The sequence below is a fragment of the Furipterus horrens genome, unplaced genomic scaffold (genome assembly GCF_987537825.1).
Source record: "Furipterus horrens unplaced genomic scaffold, mFurHor1.1.pri manual_scaffold_17, whole genome shotgun sequence".
NCBI lineage: Eukaryota > Metazoa > Chordata > Mammalia > Chiroptera > Furipteridae > Furipterus > Furipterus horrens.
This window is the reverse complement of record NW_028327187.1, coordinates 95,384,616-95,404,684: the sequence shown is the minus strand read 5'-3', so window position 1 is coordinate 95,404,684 and position 20,069 is coordinate 95,384,616. Positions and strand designations below refer to the sequence as shown.

At 38.2% G+C, this 20,069-nt stretch overlaps 1 non-coding gene and 1 pseudogene across 1 annotated transcript; both read right to left on the bottom strand.

Annotated features, from left to right (window-relative positions):
* LOC149991637 (small ribosomal subunit protein bS1m pseudogene) overlaps window positions 1–20,069 on the bottom strand; it is a 58,952-nt pseudogene that overhangs the window by 22,763 nt on the left and 16,120 nt on the right.
* On the bottom strand, window positions 15,899–16,049 carry LOC149991638 (small nucleolar RNA SNORA62/SNORA6 family). The gene has a single exon (XR_016508769.1). It is a non-coding gene; the product is annotated as a small nucleolar RNA SNORA62/SNORA6 family (small nucleolar RNA).

Here is a 20,069-nt window from a genome sequence, read left to right as displayed (position 1 = left end):
ATCATAAATGGGTGTTGTACTTTATCAAATGCTTTTTCTGCATCTATTGATATGATCATGTGGTTTTTGTCTTTCATTTTGTTTATGTGGTGTATCACGTTTATTGATTTGCAAATATTAAACCATCCTTGCATCCCTGGGATGAATCCTACTTGATCGTGGTGTATGATCTTTCTAATGTGTTGCTGGATCCGGTTTGCCAATATTTTGTTGAGGATTTTAGCATCTATGTTCATCAGCGATATTGGTCTGTAGTTTTCTTTCTTTGTTGTGTCTTGACCTGGTTTTGGAATTAGGGTTATACTGGCTTCATAGAACGAGTTTGGGAGTCTTCCCTCTTCTTGTATCTTTTGGAATAGTCTGAGGAGGATAGGAGTTAGTTCTTTCCTAAATGTTTTGTAGAATTTACTTGTGAAGCCATCCGGTCCTGGGCTTTTGTGTGCTGGGAGTTTTTTGATTACTACTTCAATTTCACTAGCTGTTATTGGTCTATTCAGACTTTCTGCTTCTTCTTGATTCAGTTTGGGCAGACTATAGTTTTCCAGGAATCTGTCCATTTCCTCTAGGTTGTCAAATTTCTTGCCATACAGTTGTTCGTAATAATTTCTTATAATTCTTTGTATTTCTGTTGTATCAGTTGTGATTTCTCCTCTTTCGTTTCTGATTTTATTTATTTGGGTCCTTTCTCTTTTTTTCTTGATGAGCCTGGCTAAAGGCTTGTCAATTTTGTTTATCTTTTCAAAGAACCAGCTCCTACTTTTGTTGATCTTTTGAATTGTTACTTTAGACTCTATGTCATTTAATTCTGCTCTGATCTTGATGATTTCCTTCCTTCTACTTGATCTGTGTTTTACTTGTTGTTCTTCCACTAGTTCTTGTAGCTGTAGGGTTAAATTTTTTATTAGAGATTCTTCTAGCTTTTTTAGGTAGGCTTGTATTGCTATGAACTTTCCTCTTAAGACTGCTTTCGCTGTATCCCATAGGTTTTGGGTTGTTGTGTGTTCATTATCATTGGTTTCCAGGAACTTTCTGATTTCTTCCTTGATGTCATTGTTAACCCATTCATTATTTAATAGCATGTTATTCATTCTCTATGAGTTTGAATGTTTTTGAGTTTTTTCCTTGAGGTTGATTTCCAATTTTAAGGCATTGTGATCTGAGAAGATGCTTGATATAATTTCAATTTTCTTGAATTTATTGAGGCTTGTTTTGTGTCCTACCATGTGGTCTATCTTTGAAAATGTTCCATGTGCACTTGAGAAATATGTATATTTTGCTTCTTTGGGGTGAAAACTTCTATATATATATCGACTAAGTCCATTTGATCTAAAGTGTTATTCAGTGCCTCAATATCTTTGGTGTTTCTTTGCTTTGAAGATCTGTCCATTGTTGACAATGGGGTGTTAAAGTCCCCTACGATGAGTGTGTTGCTGTCTATATCTTTCTTGGAGTCTCTCAAAATTTTCCTTACATATTTGGGTGCTCCTAAGTTGGGTGCATATATATTTATAAGGGTTATATCTTCTTGATGGATTTTTCCCTTAAATATTATGAAATGCCTTTCTTTGTCTCTTTTTACGGACTTTGCTGTGAAATCTGTTTTGTCTGATATAAGTATTGCTACCCCGGCTTTTTTTTCATGTCCATTTGCTTGAAATACTTTTTTCCATCCCTTTACTTTCAGTCTATGTAGATCTTTTGTTCTAAGGTGTGTCTCTTGTAGACAGCATATATGTGGGTCATTCTTTCTAATCCATTCAGCTACCCTATGTCTTTTAATTGGAGCGTTTAATCCATTTACGTTTAAGGTTATTACTGATAAGTACTTATTCGTTGTCATTTTTCCCCTTTGTACTCGTGTTCTTCTCTGTCTCTCTCTGTTTCTTTATCTTCTTAGAGCAGACCCTTTAGCATCTCTTGCATTGCTGGTTTGGTGGAGATGTATTCTTTTAGTCTTCCTTTGTATGAGAAACTCCTTATTTCGCCTTCCATTTTGAATGAGAGCCTTGCTGGGTAGAGTATTCTTGGTTGTAGGCCTTTGTTTTTCATTGCTTGGAATATTTTTTGCCATTCCCTTCTGGCTTGTAGTGTTTCTGCTGAGAAATCTGAGGATAGCCTTATTGGAGCTCCCTTGTATGTTATTAGTTGTTTCTCTCTTGCTGCTTTTAGGATTCTCTCTTTGTCTTTGAATGTTGCCATTTTAATTATGATGTGTCTTGAGGTGGGCCTGTTGAGGTTCATCTTCATTGGGACCCTCTGTGCCTCCTGGATTTGTGTGACTCTTTCTCTCTTCATGTGAGGGAAGTTTTCTGTCATTAGTTTTTCAAAGAGGTTTTCTATCCCTTGCTCTTCTTCTTCTCCTTCTGGAATTCCAATGATATGGATATTGTTACGTTTCATGTTGTCCTGCTGCTGTCTTAGAACCTCTTCAGTCTTGTTCAGTCTTTTTTCATTTTGTTGCATTGTCTGGGAGTTTTTGTCTACGTTGTCCTCCAGCTCGCTGATCCGATCTTCTGCTTCCTCTAGCCTGCTTTTAATTCCTTCTACTGTGTTCTTCAATTCAGAGATCGTATTCTTCATTTCCTCCTGGCTCTTATTGATAGCTTCCATGTCCTTTTTGATGCTGGTATAATTCTCAGTAAGTTCCTTATAGTTCTTCTGGAGTTCAGTGTAGTTTTTCTGGAGTTCTTTGTAGTTTCCGCTGATCTCATTTAGCTTCTCCATAATCCATGTTTTAAATTCCGTATCTGATATTTTGCTCCCCTCTATTTCATTTAGCACTCTTTCTGGGGATTCTACCTTTCCTTTTGATGGAGGTTGTTTCTCTGTCTCCCCATTTTTGTGATTTCTTTTGTTTGTTGGTGCTTCTTAGAATGATCAGTTCTTCCTGGATCTGCCTCTGGTAGCGTCAGATCATGTACCAGACTGGCCCTAGGCAGCCTATTGGAGACTTCCAGTGATCTACTGCCTTTGTTTCTCTTCTTTAGTTGTTACTATACTCAATCTGTGGTTGGCCGTCAGTCTTAAAGACCGTGGGTGTGGCAACTTAATTCCTGTAGGCAGGGCTTTTATTTCCCCTTAGTATGACGCCACTTGGAGGGGAATGGTCTGTCTGCTGTACTGGGGCTGAGTCAGCACTGGATGGTCCTGGGAGGGGGTTAGTGTAGCTTCCACTTACTCTTCCGCCCTCCTGGATTTCCGTCTGTGTTGTCCTTGATGATATTTCTTTAATCTGTCTGGTTGTATTTAGCTACTTTTTGGTGGATCTTTTTCTCTGGTTAGTTGATTGAGAGTCACTCTGCCCACCTTGTCTTGAGTTCTTTTGTGAAGGTGCTGCTAAAACATAATTATACAATCCAGGCAAGAAACCCACACCCTCCAATGTCTCCCCCAAATACAATCCCACTATAGGCTGCAAATGAGCCCGTGTTAATATACTTGTGGAGATACTGGGATTCTTATTTCGTAAGAGAAACAGAAAGGAGTTGTTTTAAATGAAGGAAGGGTAGTTTTTGAGCTGGAAGTTGGTAGAGTATGAATATTAGCAATTGGGATCAAGGTTATGTAAGAGAGCAATTAACACTTACACTGAATGAAAAGGAGGGGAGGGTTACAGTGTGGAGTGAGAAAGTGGAAGTGTATAGTATTAGGATTATATAATCGGTATATACTATATGATTAGCGTGGGAGGTAGGGTAGACACAACAGACATCCAGGTAGACAGACAGCCAGAAATTGAAAGAGAGGGCTGGGGAGGTTAGAAGGTAGGAAATAGATTGAGAGAGAATTTTTTAAGAATAAAAATACAGAGTAGAAAATAGCAAGACAGGAAGGGAGAGAGGAAAGAGAGAGAGAAAGTAGAGAAGAGAAGGGTAGGAGAGAGAACGAAAGAAGAAGGGGAGGTAGAAGAGAGGGGACTGGATTAAAATTCTTTTTTAAATTATATATTATAAAAAAGATTAGGAGATTAAAACATGATATAAAGTTGCAAGATAGAGAGAAAAGGTGAATATAGAGAGAGAGGAATAGGAGATAGGAAAGCAAGAAGGTTTGGGAGGAAAAGAGCTCAGAGGAGGGAAGGAAATCAGGAGGAAAAGGAGATATTAGGTAGGGGAGGATTGAAATTGAAGAGTTGACAAAAGATAGGATGAAGGAGAGAAATACAAGAGGTAGAGAAAGAAGTGAAGGGATGGGGTAGAAAAAGAGAAGGGGTAAGAATGGGAGAGTAAAGGGAGAGGGGGATAGATTAGAATTATAATTTGAATATTAAGAGATTAGAATATAAAGTGGAATAGGGAGAGAGAGAGAATATGTATAGGGAGAGAAGAAAAATAAGGACAAGAGATGAAAAAAAAACGAATGTAGACTGAAGGGGGACAAAATAAAGAAAGAAATTTAATAAAGTTGAAGGTGCATAGCGCAGAGAAAGGAGAGGGTGAGAAAGGGAGAGAACTTAAAATTATAAAATTAACTGAGAATAGGATGAAGGGGAGACATGCTAAGGGGAAAGAAGGGAGGGAAGAGGAGGGGAGAAAAGGAGAGAGAATAAGAAGAGACTGACAGTAGGGGTAGTTAGAGAGAAAGTGAGAGATAAAAGAATGAGGATTTTAACTCAATTCAACTTTTATGCACAGTCTCTGAGTATTTTTGGTTTGTTTGTTTTTTGGTTTTTCCTTGCTTCCTTCCTGAGTCCGCTCCTATTCAAAATTCCATGAGTTTCAAATCTTTTCTGGTTGGTTGGCTGGCTGTGGGAGGGTTCTGCTTGATTCTGGGATTGCTAGTCTTTTTTTCGTGGGCCTACCACCGCTCTGCTGTGAGCTGCGTTTAGTTGTCCCCTCCTGAGGCAGCCTCAGCCCTCCTCAGGCTTGTCCACATACTCCTTTCCCCGGTTGGTCCAGTCTGTGCCTGCCAGCAATCCCTGCCCTGCCTCCAGTCCTGTCTCTATTCCCAGGCTACAGCTTCTGCTCTCTTCCCTGTCTATATGCCTGCGCACCCTATCTCTCTCCCTGTCTCAAGATCGTCCTTTTGTTCTGCAGGACTCTGGCACAGTCGGTCAAAGTGCCGGGCCCAGTGGCCCTTTCCTGCCCAAGGCCTCTCCCCTAGTCTGGAGCTCTGCAGCGGCTTTCCTGCATGTGCTCTTCTCCTTGCCCCAAAACTTTCTCTATTCTGAGCTACAGCTTCCGCTGGCTTCCCTGTCTATAGGCCTGCGCGCTCTATCTTTCTTCCTGCCACAGCACTGTCCCTTTGTTCTGTAGTATTCCAGTGTGGTCGGTCAGCGCAGCGCTCTCCTACCCCGGGGCTCTCTGCCAGTCTGGAGCTCCACAGCAGCCTTTCCCTGCGGCCCCTTCTCCCCGCCCTAAAACCGTCTCCCCTCCAGAACCTCCGCCTCCGCTCTCTTCCCTACTTACACACCCTGCCCGTCCTATTTCCCTCCTAGCCTCAGACTGGCCTTTTGTTCTGTGGGATTCTAGCGCTACTAAAGAGCAAACACTGATTTCAAGAATGCAGTTCTCCCCCGTCTGGAGTTCCGCAGCAGCTTTTCTGTGCTGCCGCTCTCCTTGCCCCAAAACTGCTCCTTTGTTCTGTAGGGCCCTAGCGCAAGTGCTGGGCGCGCCTGGAGTGCCGAGCTTTCGGTCGGAGGTTGCAGCTGAGGATGTTTCTCTCTAGATTCAGATCACAGTTTCTCCCATTCCTGGTTGTTCACTGTTCTCTCTCCTCTGGCTTTTTCGGCCAAATCCTCTCCCTAACTCCCTACAAGAATTCACTCCCGGCTAGTGAGCTCTCCGGCTTGATACTGCAAATGCACGGAGTCTCGGAATGACTCAGCCTGCAGTTTGTGATAAACCCCTCCACCCCCCTCCACGCTGCTCCCACGATCTCCTCCCCGTTTACGTTATCAGATATCCACACTCACTCAGTCACTCACTCCTCTCCGCATTTGTTCCTCCTGGATTGTCTCCTTAACAGGAGCGAGCTGAGAACACTGTCCCTACTCCGCGGCCATCTTCCTCTCCCCTCTGTTTGTTTTTTTTTAGTTTTGAAGTGGGTGTAAATTCTTCTTAGTTGTGAGGAGACGCAGTTTGTGTATTTACACCTCCATCTTGGCTGGAAGCCCTTGGTTCTTATATCTCCTGTAACAGTTGTAGACAGCCATTTTCCACTGTTTTTACAATTTTAAATTATTTGTAATAAATTGTGTCTGCTGAAGTTAAACTGTAAACTTGAGTCGTCGGCAGTCGTCCGTCTCGAGAGACGATGGTGTAGCTTCTTAAGAGTCTATCTGCACCGCCGAGAATGGCTGTGCAGTTCGACTCGGGAGTGACACGGTATCTGTCTCCTCCCGTGCTGAATCGACATCTTGCGATGACGCTGGAGTGTCCTCTCCAGTGAAGCTGAAGCTACAGAGCCTGAGAAGGGTGATATGGAGGGTCTGCTGTTGCTCATGCAGCAGACCCCCCCTCTCTTCGCAGCTGAAGGGTCCAAGGGAAAGACGGAGTCAATACAGCTTGGCTTCAGGTGCGCCGCAGGAGTTGCCGGGTGTTGACTACGTCAAACCGCCTTAGGGACTCCGGCTCCGGATTTTCTGTCGGGGTTTACTCCCTTAGCCTTTCCCCTGAAGAGGTATGCCGCAAGGCAGCGGAGGTTTTTTGGAGTCAGAGTTTTCCTTCTCTGGTAAACTTGAGTATACCCTTGATTTCTGTCTCTCCTCATCAGATACCATTTATTTCCCTAAATGTTGTCCCTGTTCTCTTAAAGCATACCATTTACCCTCTTACTTATGTGCAGGGGTAATAAGCATATCTTCTGAGGTCTGGGCCCTGTGAACCTGCCATGGACCAAGCTGTTAGGGCCATTTTGAAGATATGCTTTTGTGATGATCTCTTATTTCACCACCTAATTATCAAAGTTGTTTTGTAACCTCTGTAATGTTGATTTGACAAATGTCAAAATATTTTCTTGTTCTAAGTTGCATTCTATTACCACTTCTGATTTATAACCAAAATGACCACTCTTCTTCATTTGTTATGGTAACATGCTATGTAAAACTGATCCTTGTTAAAATTAAAATGATTCCTGCCTAAAAGTAGCCTTATTGAATATTAAATTCATCTTTTGATCCCCTTCGTTTTTTCCATTTTACTTGCCAAGAACAAAAATTAGAAGCAAATGAAAAATATCATATCAGGAGGATTGAATTTTTCAATACCTTTAATAAAAATTAATTCTACTTAAATTCTTTGCTAACCACATAGCATTCATTTGAAGAAAAAGAATAATTTAAATTAAAAATGATGACAGGTGCTTTTTTTAGCATTTAATATATTTGTGAAAAGACACACACATATATGTGTGTGTACATAGATATATGCATATGGGTAATTCAATTACTTAATAAAATAATCAACTTCTATGTATTTAAAAATTACTTTCCAGAGAAGAGTTCCACACAGTTTACGTGGAGGTAGAGTAGGGAGAACCACGCAGTTTGCAAGGAGGTAGAAGAAGAGATCCATGTGGCTTTCAAAGGGCAAAGAGAGAACCAGTACAACACAGCACATGTTTTCCTGGACTGTTATATGGAGGCTGATGACATCGTACCCCAGATATTGTAGGAGACAGCTGACAGATAACGGATGGTGAACTTCTGGGCATGTTTTTGGCTTACAGCCTTCTGGGGAGCAACGGAAGTGCTGAGTCCCATGGGAGAACAGGGTTCTGAGCTGAAGTGCTCACTGCCCTTCCCAGGTTGGAATATTGTAAATAAAGGTCTGTTTTCCTAAAAAAAAAAGAAAAAAATTACTTTCTAAATTATTTATTGGTATTTCAAGGTCCACAAGTGGTTTGTAACCTCTCACATCCTATATTAGTCCCTAGAGCTGCCATAATTACCACAAAGTGGGTGGCTCAAAACAACAAAATTCATTGTCTCATAGCTCTGGAGGCCAGCCATCTGAAACCAAGGTATCAGCAAGGTCACACTCCCTCCAAAGGCTCTAGGGGAGAATTTGTTCCTTGCTGTTTTTAGCTTCTGTTAGCTGCAGGCATTTCTTGTGTCTTTGTCATTCCAATCTCTATCTCGTGGTCACAGAGCCTCTACATTGTCTCTCTGTGTTTTCTCTTCTATCTCAGATATCCCTTTGCCTTTCTCTCATATTATTAAAGGCTGTTGACCGAGGGCAAATGAATAAGGAGGCTTTGACTAGAAATAAACAATAAAAATTGACTCGAGAGTTTTAGGTTTTGCAAACTGGAAAGACAACTAAGCAATACCCAGAGTGTCCCAAAGAAGAAAGAAAAGCTAACAATTCTTACAGTAAAGAAGTACACTGATGAGAAGAATCAGCCTTGCATCTTAGCTTCTGGATTGGCCTGAGAGGATAAACTTCCAGGAGTTTTGTGATCTGGATAATGGGTATCTAGTGGTGTGGTCATATGAGTAATCTGTCATAAGTCCTTCAGGAGGTACAGTATTCCCTCACTTTTCTCTGATATTACATTCTAGACACACACACACACACCCCTGTGATAGGTGAAAATTTGCGAAGTAGAAATCTTACATTTATTTTAGTATTTATAAATATTTTAAGGCTTTATAAACCTTCCCACACACTTATAAACCGTTCCCAGTCCCTTATTAACCTTTCCAACCCCCCTTATTAACTTTTCCACACTTTTATAAACACTACTTATGTTCTTTTTTAATATAATTTATTTATTTGTTTGTTTTATTTTTAGAGATAGGGGAAAGGAGAAAGAGAGGGAAAGAAAGACCACTGTGTGGTTGCCTCTCACTCGCGCCCCCAACTGGGGACTTGACAACGTGCAACCTAGTCATGTGCCCTGAGTGGGAATTGAACCAGCGACACTTGGCTTGCAGGCTGATGCTCAACCCACTGAGCCACAGCAGCCAGGGCTTACTTATGTTCTTAAACATATTCTACACTCTTAAACCTATGTAACTTTAACAACATATGTATACAGTACCACAAAATCCCGCAATATAGTGAAAAATCCATGATAAATAATTAAATATAATATTGTTAAAAGTCCTGTGATACAGTGAGGCTGCGATAAGTGAATTGTGATACAGAGAGGGACTACAAATGGTAAGATTTCCTTCTTTTTTACAGCTGAGTAGTACAGCCCCAATAACCATGCAACAAAAATAAAAAATCAAAGATATTTTCAGAACTCATTGTAGTAATTGCAGATATCTTGGAATATTATTTACATTCTTTACTGTTCAAAATTATAATAATTATGGGACTTGCTCCTGCATTTGTTATTTAATGTATTAATTTAAAAAGCATGGCTTTGGCTGGTATAGTTCAGTGGATTGAGCACCAGCTTGCAAACCAAAGTGTTGCTGGTTCAATTCTCAGTCAGAGCACATGTCAGGGTTGCAGACCAGGTCTCCATTTGGGGGCGCGCAAGAGGCAACCATACATTGATGTTTCTCTCCCTCTCTTTCTCCCTCCCTTCCCCCGCTCTAAAAAATAAATAAATAAAAATATTTTTTAAAGCATGTGTATTACAGTATAATATATTGGGTTTTAAAAAATCATTTTGATAACTATTTCAATACAACTATTTTCCTTTGGGAATAATAAACAAATAAATAAGAAAATATGCATGCACTCAATTTAACAAACCAGATACCATTTAATTACATTTTCTATGTCAGTCGTCGTCGTCGGCAGCCGTCCGTCTCGAGAGACGATGGTGTAGCTTCTTAAGAGTCTATCTGCACCGCCGAGAATGGCTGTGCAGTCCGACTCGGGAGTGACATGGTATCTGTCTCCTCCCGTGTTGAATCGACATCTTGCGATGACGCTGGAGTGTCCTCTCCAGTGAAGCTGAAGCTACAGAGCCTGGGCAGGGTGATATGGAGGGTCTGCTGTTGCCCATGCAGCAGACCCCCCCCTCTCTTCGCAGCTGAAGGATCCAAGGGAAAGACGGAGTCAATACAGCTTGGCTTCAGGTGCGCTGCAGGAGTTGCCGGTGTTGACTACAACGTCAAACCGCCTTAGGGACTCCGGCTCCGGATTTTCTGTCGGGGTTTACTCCCTTAGCCTTTCCCCTGAAGAGGTATGCCGCAAGGCAGCGGAGGTTTTTTGGAATCAGAGTTTTCCTTCTCTGATGTGCCCTGACTGGAGGATCGAACCAGCGACACTTAGCTCGCAGGCCGATGCTCAATCCACTGAGCCAAACCAGCCAGGGTTGGTCTAACTAGTACAGTTCAGATAATACGTTTCACTTCCTTAAATTTAACAAGTCTTAATGCCATATGTGTTCACTAATATCCTAGAATAAGAGACAGTGAAGTAATCTCATAAATCATAAAACAAAAAAAAATGTTTTAAAATACACCACTGTGATCCCTGGATGTGTTACAGTGTAGTTATCAACAGTGCACTTTAAACTATATAATTCTAATAATTTTGTACATTTTTATATCAAAATTACTGTGAAAACCAGATACAATACATGTGTCTCCTCTAGTTGTATACATGTATCTCCTCTAGTTTTTGGTTTTTGCTTGATATAGGTTTAGAGTTGAAATATTTACTGAGAGGGACTTTTGAAATATGACAGTCAACCACAATCCCAGAAGTAACTTGTGACCTTGAAATATAGTTTCTTTTCATGCCAGGAGAAAAAATAATAATAAAGCAATAGAGCAGTCAGCTAAGAGAGGTGAGCCAGCAGGCCAAATCACGTTAATCCAATCAGGAATTAAGATGCTTTGAAGTTGATGCCTTAATCTCAGAGTGAATTAGTTTAGGGTTCCAGTGGAAAGTTTAGTCTTTTCCAGGATCACTCTCCATGATGGACCCTAAAACCTATTTCCACACATTCCCCTAGACTTACGTGTTAGTTAAAAGGTCAGCCTGTTAGTTGTTACTTTTTGGATCAATAACATTTTAAAAAGGAAAAATGGCTTAAAATGTTGCTGTTGTTTCTTGAATCACGTTTCTTAAAGAAATGGGAACCAATGAGTTTTCTTTATTAATCAATTAGATCAATCTTCTCTGAGCAGGTACTTTTTATATTCATTTGTGTGTGTGTATGTGTGGTGGTAGCATAAGATCTATCCTCTTAACAAAAATTTAAGTGCAGTTCCCTGTGCCTGGTGCCTCAAAGTCAAAACTCAAAATGTCAGAGTTTGGAGTAAGGAAAGGTGTATTGATGGAGAAGGCACCAACAGAGAAGATGGGAGACTTAGCAGTGCCTCAAATCCATCTTGCTCACTGGACAAGGCTACAGGTTTTTAAGGGGCTGGAGGAAGCAGGTATTTATTTGGAAGCACTGGAAGTTGGCCGTTTATGGTAAGGGGCTTCAGCGCCACATCTTCCTGAACAATGAACCCTTCACATCGGAAAGAGTTTGGGTGTTCAAGTTCCAGTCATGTCTTGATCCTTTTGTTCCATGGGATGCGAAGTGGTGAGACTTTGGTTCCAGGTTCAGCTGGAGGTCAAAGCTCTCTCCTCTGTGCATGCTTCGGCTGTATGAGTTTGGGGTTTCTGGTCCATTGTCTCTGTCTCAGAAAAGCAACTCAGTATCTTGTTAAAAGGATAGAATCATTTTGAGTTGTTTCTGTGGTTACATGCATCATACGTTATTGTCAACTATAGGCACAATATTGCATAGCGGCTTTCTAGAATTTACTCATCTTGTAAATCTAAAACTTTATGCACTTCTAATTTCCCCTGGCAATGGGTATTCTTTTCTTCTACAAATTTGACTATTCTAGACATCTCATATAAATTGAATCATGCAGCATTTATTGACTGTCTATTCTGCTATTTTCTGTCACTGGCTTATTGGACTTAGCATAATGATTTTGCAGACCCACTTTGGAGTAACATCCACAGGTGCTGATGCACCATATTGGTATAAAAGCTCCTTCCAGAGAGATGTTGGTGACCTGGAATGAGTTAGAAGGAGAGGGCAAGAGAGGTGTCTATAGGCTTCCCTGGTCTCTGGGAAGTATCACCATCAGCCTCTAGGTGTGTGCTGAATTAGAAGTTTGACCCACAGGTAGCAGTTTTTAGTGTATGCAAGTAGGTCTTTATTAGGGAAACACTGGGAGCTGGCATTTCTGTCCAGTAAGCCCTGGGAGGAGAGCTGATCGATTAAGAACTGTTTCTTTGTTTGCTGCAGTTCTGTGGAACTCATGAATGCAAGCCCCATGGGCTATTATAACCAGGTGATCTAGGGCTCCGACCCTTGGGCAGAAGTCACAAAAGCAGAGGAGCCTGGGTACACGTGCAAGCTCCTCCCATGGAGATATTGGCGATTTGGAGAGTGAAAGGCAGAGGTGGTATCTGATGGCTTCCCTGGTCAATTATGAATATATGCATGCATATTTTAATGCAAATGATATCAAGTGACACGCATCTCTGGAGAGTATCATTTATAATCAACATGTGTACAGGTCTCCTGGAGAGCTTGACATTCCAAAAACATAATTGTGCTAGTATCTCGGCTCTGTCATATTTATTTGTTTATTTATTTGAGAGAGGGGAAGGGAGGGAGGAAGAGAGGGAGAGAAACATCCATGTTAGAGGAAACATAGATTAGTTGCCTTTGTATGTGCCCCAAATGGGGACCAAACCTGCAACCCAAGCATGTGCCCTGACTAGGAATCCAACTGGTGGCCTTACGCTTTGTGGAATGATGCCCAACCAACTGCATCACACCAGTCAGGGCTCTGTCACCTTTTATGTGTGCATATTTGAACAAATAAATTAAGATCTAGAAGCATCAGTTTCGTCATCTATAAAATGGGAAGGTACATGTGGACATGTATGTATATGTGTAAAATACCTGTTACAATAAAGATAACAGAGTAGACAGTAAGTACTGTATTAGCCAAGATTATGCATTTAATGTATACTGATGAGAAAAATACAATAGTTTATCTCTGCTTACAAAGTTCATGTAATCACACTAGAAAGATGCAGAGGGACGAAAAGTGGCCACCCACATGATATGTCCATGTCAAATTCCTGGAACATGTAAATTTTACCTTATGTGGAAAAGGAAATTTATAGATGTAATTAACTTAAGGTGTTGAGATTAGGAAATCACCCTGAATTATCCCTGTGGGCCTTGAGGAAAGAGTGAAAAAATAAAATGGAGTCACTACAGTCAAGCTGCTAAATTACTAAAATCAAATAGGCTGGGACATGAAACAATAAATTATTGAAACATAAATCACTAAATACAGAGTTTTGCATCATATTTGCTTCTCAATGAGGTTTGAATATTTTCCCCCACAGTATCACAGAAAGCTAGCTGGATGATACTTTATTAATATTTTTCTATTGTATCACTTGTGAGAAAATTTAGGAAGCTGGCTTTCTGTATAATATAACAAGCAGATGCACACCCCCAAAATATATCATGATTTTAATGTGGTCTATTTAGTACAATTAATAAAATTTATGTTATTTTCATTAAAATATTCAGTAGAATATAGAGGCCCCTAATAATAAACAAATCCATGATTTAGAGAGAATAATTAAAAATTTAATCCAGAATAGCAACAGAGAGATACAATGTTCTCTTTATTATAAGGTGAATCATTATATACCTATATTTTGTATAATAATCAAGAAAATGGCCTTTTATTTGAATTGTACAATTTAAATAAGAAAATGAATTCTGCTCAGCATTTAGTAGTAATATCCTTCTGTCAGAAGGATGGAATATTGCAAAATTAACAATAATCGCATGGTAATAATTCCCTTATTTTTATTACAGGTTTGATACCTCAATATTTTGATCTCGATCACTGTGGGTTATGAGCAAGAGAAAGTAAAGAGAAAGATAAGTAAAAGTATACACAGATAAAAATTATTTGTCATATATTATATATTTCAAGCTTATGGAAAGAATACAGGATGACATTTTGGCTTCTGCTGTACATCAAAGGCATAGGAAGTTACAACTCATTGAAAATTATGAATCCTTTTGACTATTCTTTACTTTGAATATAAATACCAGACATATTTTTGGCATTTACTTATTTTTAATTTGGGTCTGTTGATGTTATGGATGAAAACTTTTTACATTTACTACTATTTCTAGACTGTGTAATCTTCTTTTTAAAAAAACATTTTATTTACTTTTAGAGAGAGGGGAAAGGGAGTGAAACATCAGTGTGTAAGAGAAACATCAATCGATTGCCTCCAGCACTCCCCCAACCACGGACCTAGCCTGCAACCCAGTCAGGTGCCCTGATCTGGAATTCAAAGGGAAACCTTTTGGTTCACAGGATGACATCCAACCCACTGAGCCACACCAGTCAGGGCTATGTTAGCTTCTTTGGCTATATTTCACAGTTATAAAAATATGGGTAAATACTGTTCTTAAAACTGATATATTTGCCAATATCCAATATGGAATAACATTGGTCTCAAAAATGTAGACTCGAGGATTAAGGAATTGAACAAAATGTTTTTAGTTCATACATGATCACTTTTATTTTTAAAATAAAAAAAGTCATCAAGGTTAAAGAATTATCATTGAGCAAGCAAGTTCCTTAGATTTGCTTTTTCTCTTAAATATGCCACCTAGATCATTCTCTTGGTTAATCTTACACCTGGAATCTTAGAATTATGAGAAATTAACAGTAATCCTGGAAATTTTGTCCTGGATGTTAATAGAGGGTTACCAGTAAATGCATTTAAAAGCCAATAAACTTGCTGCTACTAGTATATTGATTACTTAAGAATTTAGGTCACCCCAGAATATTATCATTTGAATTATTAACAAGTTTGCAAGTTTACAAAATTTAACAATAATTTGAAGTATTTGTTATATAGTTTTTCTTTCAAATATATTTCAATAAAACATGAAATATAAATGAATGAAAATATATATGCTAGTCATGATCATAGCTGAGCTTCAAACAAACCGGATGTATTTTATTTCTGGCCATATTAGTAATTAGTTGCTGCAATAGTTTCCAAGTCATTTGATTTTGACTAGTCATTATCTTGAGTCCAGGGTCCAAAGAGACTAGTTTTCCCTACCCTTTCTTGAGTTCCTGCCCACATTCCATCCTACTAAGTAGTGCTGAGAGTTCTGCCCCTCTCTCCTCTTTTCTCTGCCTCATTTTCTCATTCCTTGGTCCTTGGCAGAGACTAGAGTCAGTCAATCTACCTTATTCGCTTTTCTCCCCACCTTCAAGAAAACAAGCTCTGAAGATTTAGCATGACTACCTATGCTTCCAAATGTAAGATATCAAATATTTGCAGTGAATATTCAAAACCACATACTTTAGTGTAAAAATCAAAATGATAATTGCAATATATTCTTTTCATCGGAGGTCCTTGCAGTAAATTTTGAAGTCCTACTAAATAGATGTGGCACTTAAAAACTTTTACCATTTTTCATTTAATGATTTTAACAAGTCCACACCCTAATTTATTTGTATTTTCTCAATATCTGACTCTTGTCAATGTCTGGTTACCAACAAATAATATCATGATATGATATTAGTTCCCAACTATTATAAAATATGAAATTAGAAACCACTAAACATTATATTGCTAAAATTGGTATATATATTTCTATAATATAAAAATTGTGTTAAATTTACATATAGTAGGTCTTCGAATATCTTCATTTCATTCAGCATCCTTTTGTTATAATGTTGATGAGATGCCATAGGAACTTAATTCTTGTTTATATCAATTAACCTATGGTAAAATTCGTTTCATTATATATCACTTTGCCATCGAGCCAAGAACCTATCAACAATATTAAGTTAGGACTTACTGTACATGTAGCTACCTCAACACTATATTTTCCTGAATTATATGGACCATGATATTTTTAGACAAACTTTTTTATTTTTTTAATTTTTTTTTTTACTTTTACAGGGTGATGTGGCAGAGTGCACTAGCAAACCCCAGTCACAGAGGCACGCTCTCCTGGTGTCAGCGAAAACCCTGCCGTTCATGTAGCACACTTCCGACACTCAGAAGTTCACGGGCCGGGGCCAGCCTCCACCCTGAGCTTTAATAGTGTGCAGTAGACAAACTTTATTTATAACTGAAATTCATCATTAGAGGGCAATGTTGTCATACCATTTATATTATTACTTTTAGAAGAGTCAAATCTGGGTTCCAATGGAAAACAAATGCAATATATAGCAGATGACACCTTATACTAGATAATTAAGAATATGGACTGTATTTTAGCATTCCTAGACATGACTTTCTAATACATTCATTTTTTAATAAATTAATCAAACATCATTGAACACCTAATATATACAGTATACTCCAGTATTAGGAAATAAAGTTACATGTGAGGAAAAATGTTATTCTATTTTATAGAATATGGGGATATTGACATTACTGGCAATGATAATAAAAGAAAATATATATAGTTATGGTTATAGTTATATTTAACTAGTTTTTGCTTTCATTGCATAGTATTTGTGTTTACATAAGAATTTAAAAATACTAAAAATTACCCAACATTTTTTTCCAATAAACATGGATTGCTTATCAAGGCAAATATGACATAAAAATAACTTGTTTACCTCCAGGTTTTTATTATGAAAAAATTTTAACTTTGTTATGAGTTTTTTTAATGTTGTGATACAGGAGTTCCATATATATTCTGGAGATTAACTCCTTGTCAGATACATGGTTTGCAGATACTTTCTCTCATTCTATCAGCTGTCTTTTCATTTGTTGTTTCCTTTGCTGTACAGAGGGTTTTAATTTGATAATAATCCCACTTGTTTATTTTTTGTTTTGTTGGTACCTTTGCTGTCATCTCCACAAAGTCAATGCCAAGACCAATGCCATGAAGCTTCTATGTTTTTGTCTATGAGTTTTATGATTTCAGGTTTTATGTCTAAGTCTACAATCTAATTTGAGTTGATTTTTGTGTATAGTATAAGGATCCAATTTCATTATTTTGCATATGAATATTGTTTTTTTCCAGACCATTTATTCAAGAGACTATCCTTTCCCTTAACACCTTTGTCCAAAACGAGCTGACTCTATATGCATGAATTTTTTTCTGAGCTCTGTATTCTGTTCAGTTAGTCTCTATATCTGCCTTTATGCCAGTACCATGTTTTGATTATGGTAGCTCTGTAATATATTTTGGAATCAGGAAGTGTGATGCCTGCAGCTTTGTTGTTCATTCTCATAATCAGTTTGGTTATCCCTAGTCTTCTGTGGTTCCATATGAATTTTAAAATTGTTTTTTTTTCTTTTTTTTTTCTGTTTCTGTAAAAACAATGTCACTGGAATTTTGACAAGGATTGCATTGAATCTATAGATCACCTTGGACTTGCATAACTTTGTAGACAAAATGTGTTTTCTTATTGATCTTATATATGCATATTCTACCCACTATTGAAAGTGGGATATTGAATTATCCTACTATTATTGTGTTGCTATCTATTCCTCTCTTCAGTTCTGCCAATATTTGCTTTATATATTTAGGTGCCCTGATATTGTCTGCATAAATATTTGTAAATGTTATGTCATCCTGAACCTTTTATCATTACATATTGTCTCTTTGTCTCTTGTGACAATTTTTTTATCCTCACCTGAGGGCATGCTTATTTTAGGGAAAGAGGAAAGGAGGGAGAGAGATGGAGAGAAACATGGATGTGAGACTGTTGCCTCTCTCACATGCCCTGACTGGGACCAAACCCACAAGCTTTCCGTTTACCGGTGATGCTCCAATGAACTGAGTCACATTGGCCAGGGAACTCTCATGACAATTTTTGAATTGAAGTCTATATTGTCTGATACAATTATAACCAACTCTACTCTCTTTGGTTACTATTTGCATGGAATATTTTTTCCATTCCTTCACTTTCAGCTATGTGTGTCCTTATATCTAAAGTGAATTTCTTGTAAACAGCATATAGTTGACTTACATTTTTATCCATTCAGCCCCTCTCTGTCTTTTGATTTGTGAACTTAATTCATTTACATTTAAAGTAATTTATTCATAGGAAAAGATTTACATTCCCACCAACAGTGCAGAAGGGTTCCCCTTTCTCCACATCCTCACCAGCACTTATTGTTTGTTGATTTATTGATGATGGCCATTCTGACAGGTGTTAGGTGGTATCTCATCGTGGTTTTAATTTTATTTCTCTGATGATTAGTGACATTGAGAATCTTTTCATATGTCTATTAGCTACCTGTACATCCTCTTTGGAGAAGTGTCTATTCAGGTCCTTTGCCCATTTTTTAATTGGATTGTTTTTCTGGTGTTGAGTTTCCTAAGTTCTTCATAAATTCGGGATATCAAGCCCTTTTCAGATGTATTGGTGAGTATGTTCTCCCATTCCATGGGTTGTATTTTTATTTTGTTGGTGGTTTCTTTTGCTATGCAAAAGCTTTTTAGTTTGATGTAATCCCAATTTTTAATTTTTTCCCTTGCCTTAGGAGATATATAATAAAAATATTGCTACAAGTAATGTCCAAGATTTTACTATGTTTTCTTATAGGATTTTTATGGTCTCTGGTCTAATATTTAAGTCTTTGATCTATTTTGAATTTATTCTTGTATGTGGTGTAAGAAAGTGGTCTAGTGCAACCACTGTGAAAAGCAGTAGGGAGCTACCTCAAAAAATTTAAAATGGATTTGCCTTTTGACCCAGTGATCCCACTTTTGGGATTTATCTGAAGAAACCTAAAACACTAACTGGAAAAACTTAAGCAACCCTATGTTCATTGCAGTGTTATTTACAATCACCAATATTTGGAAACAGCCCAAGTGTCCATCAATATATGAGTGGATAAAACAACTGAGACATTTACACAATGGAATACTACTCAGCTGTAAAAAAAAAAAAAAAAAAAAAGAAGAAGAAAAGTTTGCCCTTTACAAAAGTCTGGATAGACCCGGAGAACATTATGCTAAGTGAAACAAGTGAGTCAGAGAAAGACAAATACCACATGAATTCACTCATATGTGAAATTTAATGAACAATCTGAACTAACAAGCAAAATAGAAACAGATGCATAGAGAGCAGAATGACAACTATGGGGGGGTAAGCATAGGTGGTGGAGGGGTAGAAGGACTAATGGACATTGACAACAGTGTGGTGATTGAGGGGGGAGGGGACTACATAAGGGAGTTAAATGGCAATAGAAGAATAAAATAAATGCTGAGAGAGAAAAAAGATTTACTATTTCCATTTTCTTGTTTTCTGTTAGTGTTGTAATTCTTCTGTCTGTCTTTTCCTGCCTTACTGTTTAGTCTTCTGTTTTGTTCATTTTTGTATTGATACGCTTTGATACCATTCTGGGTTTTGTGCTGTGTTGTATTTTGATTTTTTGTTTGTTTTGTAACTTCTATAGGCATTTTCACCTTGGGGCTCACATAACAGATCATACAGTTATAACAGTGTATTTAAGCTGAAAAATCTTAAGTTTAAGTTCAATCATGTATAAAAATTCTACATTTAACTTCTCCCCTATTGACACTTTATGTCATTGTCACAGTTTATAATTATTCATAGTGTTTATCTTTTTTAATACTCATCCCAGGACATGCTTACTGATTTTAGAAAGAGGGGGAGGGAGGGGGAGAGAGAGAAATATCAATGGGAGAGAGAAACATCGATCAGTTGCCTCTTGTACACACACTGACTGGGGACTGAACCCGCAACCTAGGCACGGGCCCAGACTGGGAACTGAACCCACGACTTTTTGGTTTATGGGATGATGCTCCAACCAACTGGGCCACATTGGCCAGGGCTGTAATGTTTACCTTTCAACATATTTTAGTTATACTGACATTTAATACTTTTGTGTTTTAACTTTTATACTAGAAGTGATTTACACATTAAAATTATAGTAATATGGTATTCTGTGTTTGTCTATATACTTTTATCAGTGAATTTCATACTCTTTTACGCTATCATGTTGCCATTTAGTGTCCTTTCACTTCAACTTGAAGAATTCACTTCAGCATTTCTTGAAGACAGATCTAGTGGTATGGAACACCCACAGCTTTTGTTTGCATGAGAACGTATTTCACTTTCATTTTTGAAGGACACTTTTGCC